The sequence below is a fragment of the Hemiscyllium ocellatum genome, chromosome 20 (assembly GCF_020745735.1).
Source record: "Hemiscyllium ocellatum isolate sHemOce1 chromosome 20, sHemOce1.pat.X.cur, whole genome shotgun sequence".
Taxonomy (NCBI): domain Eukaryota; kingdom Metazoa; phylum Chordata; class Chondrichthyes; order Orectolobiformes; family Hemiscylliidae; genus Hemiscyllium; species Hemiscyllium ocellatum.
The window spans coordinates 4,870,974-4,878,899 of record NC_083420.1 but is presented as its reverse complement, the minus strand read 5'-3'; positions in this window follow the sequence as shown (position 1 = coordinate 4,878,899).

Sequence of the window (7,926 nt, the reverse complement as noted above, 5' to 3'; positions counted from 1 at the left end):
AGCGATTGGATTGTCATAGATAAAAACTGAAAGAACTGCAGATGCTGAAAATCAGAAACAAAAACAGAAATTGCTGGAAAAACTCAGGAGGTCTAGCAGAACCTGTGGAGGGATATCAGTTAACAGTGATCAACCCTTCCTCAGAACTGGATTATCGTAGAAGCTGTTTTCTTTATTACTGTTCATCAGGAAAAGAAATGCTAATCCTCACCAGGTCTGGAGGTGCAACATGTTTAACTCCAGTTTAAACTGGCCTAGCCAGGTGCTCAGTTATATCAAACTATAATCAAAAATGTTGGAAAAGCAAATCACCCAATGCTGACCTAGTCACTAGATTTATCTTTGTAGTACTTTGGCAGTGTCCCTATCTCGAGGCCAGAAGGTCCAGGTTGAAGACCTACCTCGGACTATGATGGTTGTGGTGGTGTCATAACTTGACCAAGGAGGTTGACTAACCACTGAAGAAGAAAGGCTGATCAAGCCTGGTCAGCCTTCTCAATAATAGCTGAAGACAGATACTAAAACTGGGACAGCTATTCCACAGTCTCAGGAAGGAACAGCTTAACATAGTCATGCTCTCAGAATCAACTTTTCCAATAATTCCCCAGATACTCTTCTGTGTCCAGCAGAGATGGTGGTGCTGTGATATACATTAGAGAAGGAAATTCTCAACATGAATTCCTCACCTCATGAAGCCTTATGGCATTAGCTGAAACACCGGCAAGGAGATCTTGAGCTGAATACTATAAGTCGCCCTCCGTCATGAATCACTGTGCTTGAATGTTTAACACCAGGACACAATGTACTGTGGGTGGAATATTTCATTGTCACAACACCTAGTGCTTTGACAGCACCATTGTTGACTGAGTCTCAAGGGCGTATCTGTGGGGACAATCTGCAGCAGGTGCATAAGGAAAATCTCTTTATCCTGGCCATTGTACCTGTAGAAAAAAATCTGTCCGTCAATTCTAAAGTGTTCACCACACAATCCTTTTCGAGGCAAAGTCCCATCTTCACTCTGAGAACTTCATCCATCTTGAGTGGCAGCATCACAGTACTGAATGGGATAAATTTGGAACTAACTTAGCAGCTCAAAACTAGACATCATTAAGATACAACGTACCATCTGGCTGCAGCAGAATTCTATAATCTACAACTTAGTGATGCAACTTCAATTAGACTCAAGCCAGGCAAACTAATTCTAGTTCAATGAGTGTCGTTGGGGAGTGTGCACCCTTAAACAAAGATGCTAAACTGGTGGCACTACATCATTCATCTTCAACAGTGGAACCAGAATGTTATTGACAACGAAGGAATATTACATTTGATAAATCAGATTACATTTCTACAAGTCCTGGTACCTCAATTTGTGAATAGCAGTGGACGATTAAATGCTGACAGTAGCAGAAGGCTCCATGAATATCTCTATTCTCAAAGCTAACGGACCCAAGAAAACTTCCAGCCATGCATACACCGTTTGTATTCAGCTATGATGGCAAAGAGCTGAATTTCAGATGTGATGTGATGTGGAGCCAGCATTTGATAGGATCTGGCATCAATAAGCTTTAGTAATACTGCAGTCAATTGGTAGGAGGAGGAAGCTTGCTTGGCTGGAGTTGAATCAAGCCCAAAGGAAGGTAGTTGTGCTTCTTGGAAGTCAGTCATCTTAGACCCAGGGCATCATTACAGGATTTCATAGATCCATCTGCTGTCACATCAATGCTGTTTCTCAATCATAAGGTTAAGAAGTGAGAATCTTCTTTGGTAATTGTACAACATTGAGTTGCACCTGTCACTCTTCAACTGAAGGTTTGTGTCTGCATGTCGCAGACCTGGAAAATATTCTGTGTTGGACTACTGAGTGAAAGGTATCATAAGTGTTACAAATGTGCCAGTAAATAACCTTTTCCAACAAGATACAGTGAAAGTGTTTCCCCTTGGAACTGTCATTGTGGGGTTTCCCTACCATCAACATCCTGAGGGTCGCCTTTGATCAGGAATGTAACTGGACCAGCCACGAACACATTGTACCTTCACAAGCAAATCAGAGACTGAGTATTCTGTGGTTAAAATTCCACTGGCTCCCCAAAGTCATCTAATTAACAAGTTAGGAGCATGATGGAATACTCTGCAGACCTGGATGAGTCCTCCTCTAATACCTAATCCAGGTGGAAGCAGTTCACTTGAATGGTACCCAGTTCACCACCTTAAAAATATCCAGTCACTCCCACTAAATCTCTGTCTACAGTATATATCATGTGGGAAGTGCACTGTAGCAGCTCACCAATATTCTTTCAAATTAGTAAATTCTCACACCAAGAATAGCAAAAGCAACAGGTGCATGGAAACCTTACCACCTACAAGTTCCATTCCAAATCAAACACCACTTTAACTTGGAAATATGTCTGTTTCTCAATCATTGTTGGATCAAAACCTGGAACTACCTAATAGTTAGCAGCTGGGTTACTTCATTCTTTCACAACATGTGGGTGTCACTGGCATGTGGAAATGGAAACTTTATAATATTTAGTACAAATATCTGGATTTATTTCCTAGTACTGACAACCTCAATAAATAATTGAGATTCTGGTTTTTAGAAATTCAGATTTCCTTCACAGGGTTGCTCTGTAGAACTAAAGCAAAATGCCAAGTGGGATCTGAGTTTGTAGTGCGTTTGATTTGATTTGATTTGGTTTCCATTCCAGTTCCTGCTGTCCAGCACCCACACTGGAAGAAATTACCCTTTGTGACATTTCCTTTATTAATGTCAGATGTTCAGAACAGGGCTAGAATGTTATTTAGCCCCGCATTTCTCTGCATTCCAAGTAAGGTTAGATAAGTCTGCTAATTCTACATAGAGATATAACTAATGATCTCTTACATAGCTTAAACAATTATTAAAACATGCAGAGCTGTCACCAATTAATAATTTCCTGTGTGCAACAGTGAGCTTTGAACCTGCATCTGAGAGACGAAGAAATCAAACTTTAGTCAAAACCCAATGAAGGGATTTATGCAGCAATTGAAAAGCTGCCATAGTAATGACGAACATTTCTCTCTTGAATTTTAACATTAACCCGTTCACAATTATATATACTTACAACATATGAACAAGTACAGCACACCTACCTGCAGAGGATCAAACCTGTCATCTAAATATAACCAACAAAATGACTCCATTAACAAACAAAAGTGGTTTCAGATTGTAAATGGACTTAATGTTGGATTATGTTTGTTTTTATTATGCTATCTGATATGGACATTTCTGAAGCTTAGTGTAAATGAGTTAAATTCACAATTGATACCAAACTGTACAGTGTAGTTGAATCTGAAAAGGCAACAATGGATGTGGAAATAAATGTGAATTGTTAAGTAAATGGAAATTTGACACATGAATGATGTTGGAGTAGCTATGACTGAAGATGAAAGGTTTCTTGAGCTATTAGTATCCATATGTGTGGTGAAGCGATTCTTTATCATAAATGGAATGCTGAATTTTAACAAACCAAGTATAAAATACAATTTATATACAAAACAGTCATGCTCTTATCCTATAGTTTTGACACCAAGACACAAGGTTTTCATGATAAAAATCAAAAGAACTATGAATGCTGTAAATCAGAAACAAAAACAGAGGTTGCTGGAAAAGCTCAGCGGAAGGATCATCAGACCTGAAACATTAATTGATTTCTCTTCACAGGTGCTGCCAGATCTGCTGAGCATTTCCAGCAACCTGTCTTTGTGACAACGTATTCATGTCCTGCAGAGGAACAACGGATTGCAGCTGTTCTGTCCATTTTTAAACCAACGTTGTAAAGAGATCAGGAATTGACTGGCTCTGGAAGAACCCAAACTGAGCATTCTTGAGTTGGTCATTACAAAGCAAGTGCTTTTTGATTGCACTATTAATGACACCTTCCACCACTTTACTGATGTTTGAGAGTAGACTGACAGGTAGTAATTGATCATTTCTGTTTGTCTTGCTTTTGTGTGACAGGACATAACTAAGACTATAACTGAAAACAAACAATGCTGGAGATCACAGCAGGTCAGGCGGCATCCACGGAGTAAGCGCAAGCTAATGTTTCAAGTCTAGATGACTCTTCGTTAAAGCTGAAGTGAAGTGTAGAGGGTAGCGTTTATGCAATAGTCGGGGGTGGGGGGAGGGTGCTGATAGTTTAGATTAAGTGATCGGAATGTGAACTGATTTAAACTCTGTGTGGCTCAACCTTCAACACAGTTATTGACCCTGCTTCTATAGCCCACATAGTTTAAAAAAATCATATTCACTACCTTCAGTGAGAATAAATTCCTCTTCATCTCTGTCTTCATGGGTGACCCCTTATTTGAATATGCCCTCAGGCCCTGGACTCCAATGGTAAACAACTTTTTCATATCTACCCTGTGAAGTTCTCTGAGAATCTTGTATGTTTCAACAAAGTCTCCTCTCATTCTTCTAAACTCCAATGAGTACAAGCCCAACCTACTCAACACTCCCCACAAAACCTCTGTACCCAGGATCAGTCAAATGAATATTTTCTGGACTGTCTCCAATGTCTGTCCATCTTTCCTTGGATAAAGGGGTCCAAAACACTTCACAGTATTCCAGCTCTGGTCTGACGAGTGCCTTGTTGAAATAGAACATAGAAAAATACAGCGCAGTACAGGCCTTTTGGCCCTCGATGTTGTGCCGACCCAAGCCCCCCTAACCTACACTAGCCCACTATCCTCCATATGCCTATCTAATGCCCGTTTAAATGCCTATAAAGAGGGAGAGTCCACCACTGCTACTGACAGGGCATTCCATGAACTCACAACTCGCTGAGTAAAGAATCTACCCCTAACATCTGTCCTATACCTACCACCCCTTAATTTAAAGCTATGCCCCCTCGTAATAGCTGACTCCATACATGGAAAAAGGTTCTCATGGTCAACCCTATCTAAACAATTTCACTGCTCGTTGGATGCTGCCTGAACTGCTGTGCTTTTCTAGCACCACTGATCCAGAATCTGGTTTCCAGCATCTGCAGTCATTGTTTTTACCTTATCTAAACCCCTAATCATCTTGTACACCTCTATCAAGTCACCCCTAAACCTTCTTTTCTCCAATGAAAACAGCCCCAAGTGCCTCAGCCTTTCCTCATACGATCTTCCTACCATACCAGGAACATCCTGGTAAACTTCCTCTGCACCGGTTCCAGTGCCTCCACATCCTTCCTATAGTATGGCAACCAAAACTGCACACAATACTCCAGATGCGGCCACACCAGAGTTTTACACAACTGCAACATGACCTCAGGACTCCGGAACGCAATTCCTCTACCAATAAAAGCCAGTACGCCATATGCCTTCTTCACAGCACTATTTACCTGGGTGGCAACTTTCAGAGATCTGTGTACATGGACACCAAGATCCCTCTGCTCATCCACACTACCAAGTATCCGACCATTAGTCCAGTACCCCATCTCCTTGTTACTCTTACCAAAGTGAATCACTTCACACTTACCTACATTGAACTCCATTTGCCACCTTTCTGCCCAGCTCTGCAGCTTATCTATATCCTGCTGTAACCTGCCACATCCTTCCTCACTGTCAACAACTCCACCAACTTTCATAACATCCACAAACTTGCTCACCCAACCTTCTAACCGCTCCTCCAGGTCATTTATAAAAATGACAAACAGCAATGGTCCCAAAACAGATCCTTGCAGAACACCGCTGGTAACTGCACTCCAAGATGAACCTTTACCATCAACTACTACCCTCTCTCTTCTTCCAGCCAGCCAATTCCTAATCCAAACCTCCAACGCACCCTCAATGCCATACCTCCATATTTTTTGCAGTAGCCTACCATGGGGAACCTTATCAAACGCCTTGCTAAAATCCATATACACCACATCTACCGCTTTACTCTCGTCCACCTCCTTAATCACCTTCTCAAAGAATTCAATAAGGTTTGTGAGGCACAACCTGCCCTTCACAAAACCATGCTGACTATTCTTGATAACATTATTCCTATCCAGATGTCCATAAATCCTATCCTTTACAATTCTCTCTAAGACTTTGCCCACAACAGAAGTGAGACTCACCAGCCTATAGTTACTAGGGTTATCCCTACTCCCCTTCTTGAACAAGGGAACCACATTCGCTATCCTCTAGTCTTCTGGTACTATTCCTGTAGACAACAAGGACATAAAAATCAAGGCAAATGGCTCTGCAATCTCCTCCCTTGCTTCCCAGAGAATCCTAGGATAAATGCCATCAGGCCATGGGGACTTATCTATTTTCACCCTTTCCAGAATTTCCAACACCTCTTCCCTACATGCCTCAAAGCCATCCATTCTAACGTATTGTGACTCAATATTCACATCGGCAACAATGTCCTGTTCCTGAGTGAATACTGATGAAAAGTATTCATTTAGTGTCTCCCCAATCTCTTCATCCTCCACGCACAACTTCCCACTACTATCCTTGACTGGATCTATTCCTATATTCCTGATGAAGGGCTTTTGCCCGAAACGTCGATTTTGCTGCTCGTTGGATGCTGCCTGAACTGCTGTGCTCTTCCAGCACCACTGATCCAGATCCTGGATCTATTCCTAGGTTGAACCCACCACCCCACCCAAGCGGACCACCCACTCCGCAGGACCCATCAGGGCGTGGCCACAATGGCCAGAAGGAACAGACCACACCTCAATTGCTGCTGCACCAGCCTCCCAAAACATCCTCCCTCCACTAAAACCATTAAAAGAAGATGAATTTTAAACATAAATAAATGATTTTTAATATAAAAAGAAGAACGTGACAGGCTTGTGATCAGACACAGATGAGCTCAGGAACCATAACTCTCCTACCTGCCTGATGAAGGGCTTATGCCTGAAATGTCGATTCTCCTGCTCCTCCAATGTTGCCTGACCGGCTGTGCTTTTCTGATCTCCAGCATCTGCAGTCCTCACTTTCTCCTTCCAACCACCGCAGCCTGGTGACCCGACGCAGGATTCAGCAGCTTCCATGTTGGCTTTTGGCATTGTGAGGGAAAGCGGTTCCTGTCTCTTCCTCAACCTTGGGAACCCATGAGCCATGAATTGAACAAAGATTAACTTTGTCTTAATTTTTTTTATATATATGATTTCTGCTATTAATATGGAGTGTGGTGTACAGAGCAGTTTGTACAGCGCCAACGGCATGTGTTCAATTCCCAACCCTGGTTTGAGGTTACCATGAAGGACTCTCCTTCTCAACCTCTTCCCTCACCTGTGCTCTGGTGGACCTCAGGTTAAATCAGCACTAGTTGCTTCTCTTCCTAATGAGAGAGCAGTCCCTATGGTCTGGTGAGACTATAGGGACACAACAACAACATGGAGTGTGGCGATTTAAACACTTTTCGTTGTATTTTTTGTAAAGAATATAAATGACTAATAAATTGCTATCTATTCTATTGTCTAGTTTTAGCAAAACTTCCCTATTTTTATACTCCATTCCCTTTGAAATAAATGTCAACATTCCATTCCATTTGCCTTCCCTACTACTTGCTGAACTTCAATGCTAGCTTTTTATGATTTGTGCACAAGCAATCCAAAATTCCTCAGTGCAATTCATCTGCCAATATTTGGTCCATTGGCTTAAGATTTCTCTGCAGACTCTTTTGAGTCAATCTCAAAACTTGGCTTCCCACCTCGTCATCCACAAACCTGGCAATAGTAAATCCACTTTACTCGTCCAAGTCAGTATTGTATGTTGGAAGTAATTGAAGCTGCAGCACTAATCCTTGTTACACTCCACTAGTTACAGGTTGCCATCCTGAAATGCCCCCCATATCCTACTGTCTATCTTCCTTTTGTCACAGAGCTGTAGAGCACGGAAATTCATCCATGCTGATCAAATTAACGATAGAATCCCTACAGTGTGGAAACAGGCCATTTGACC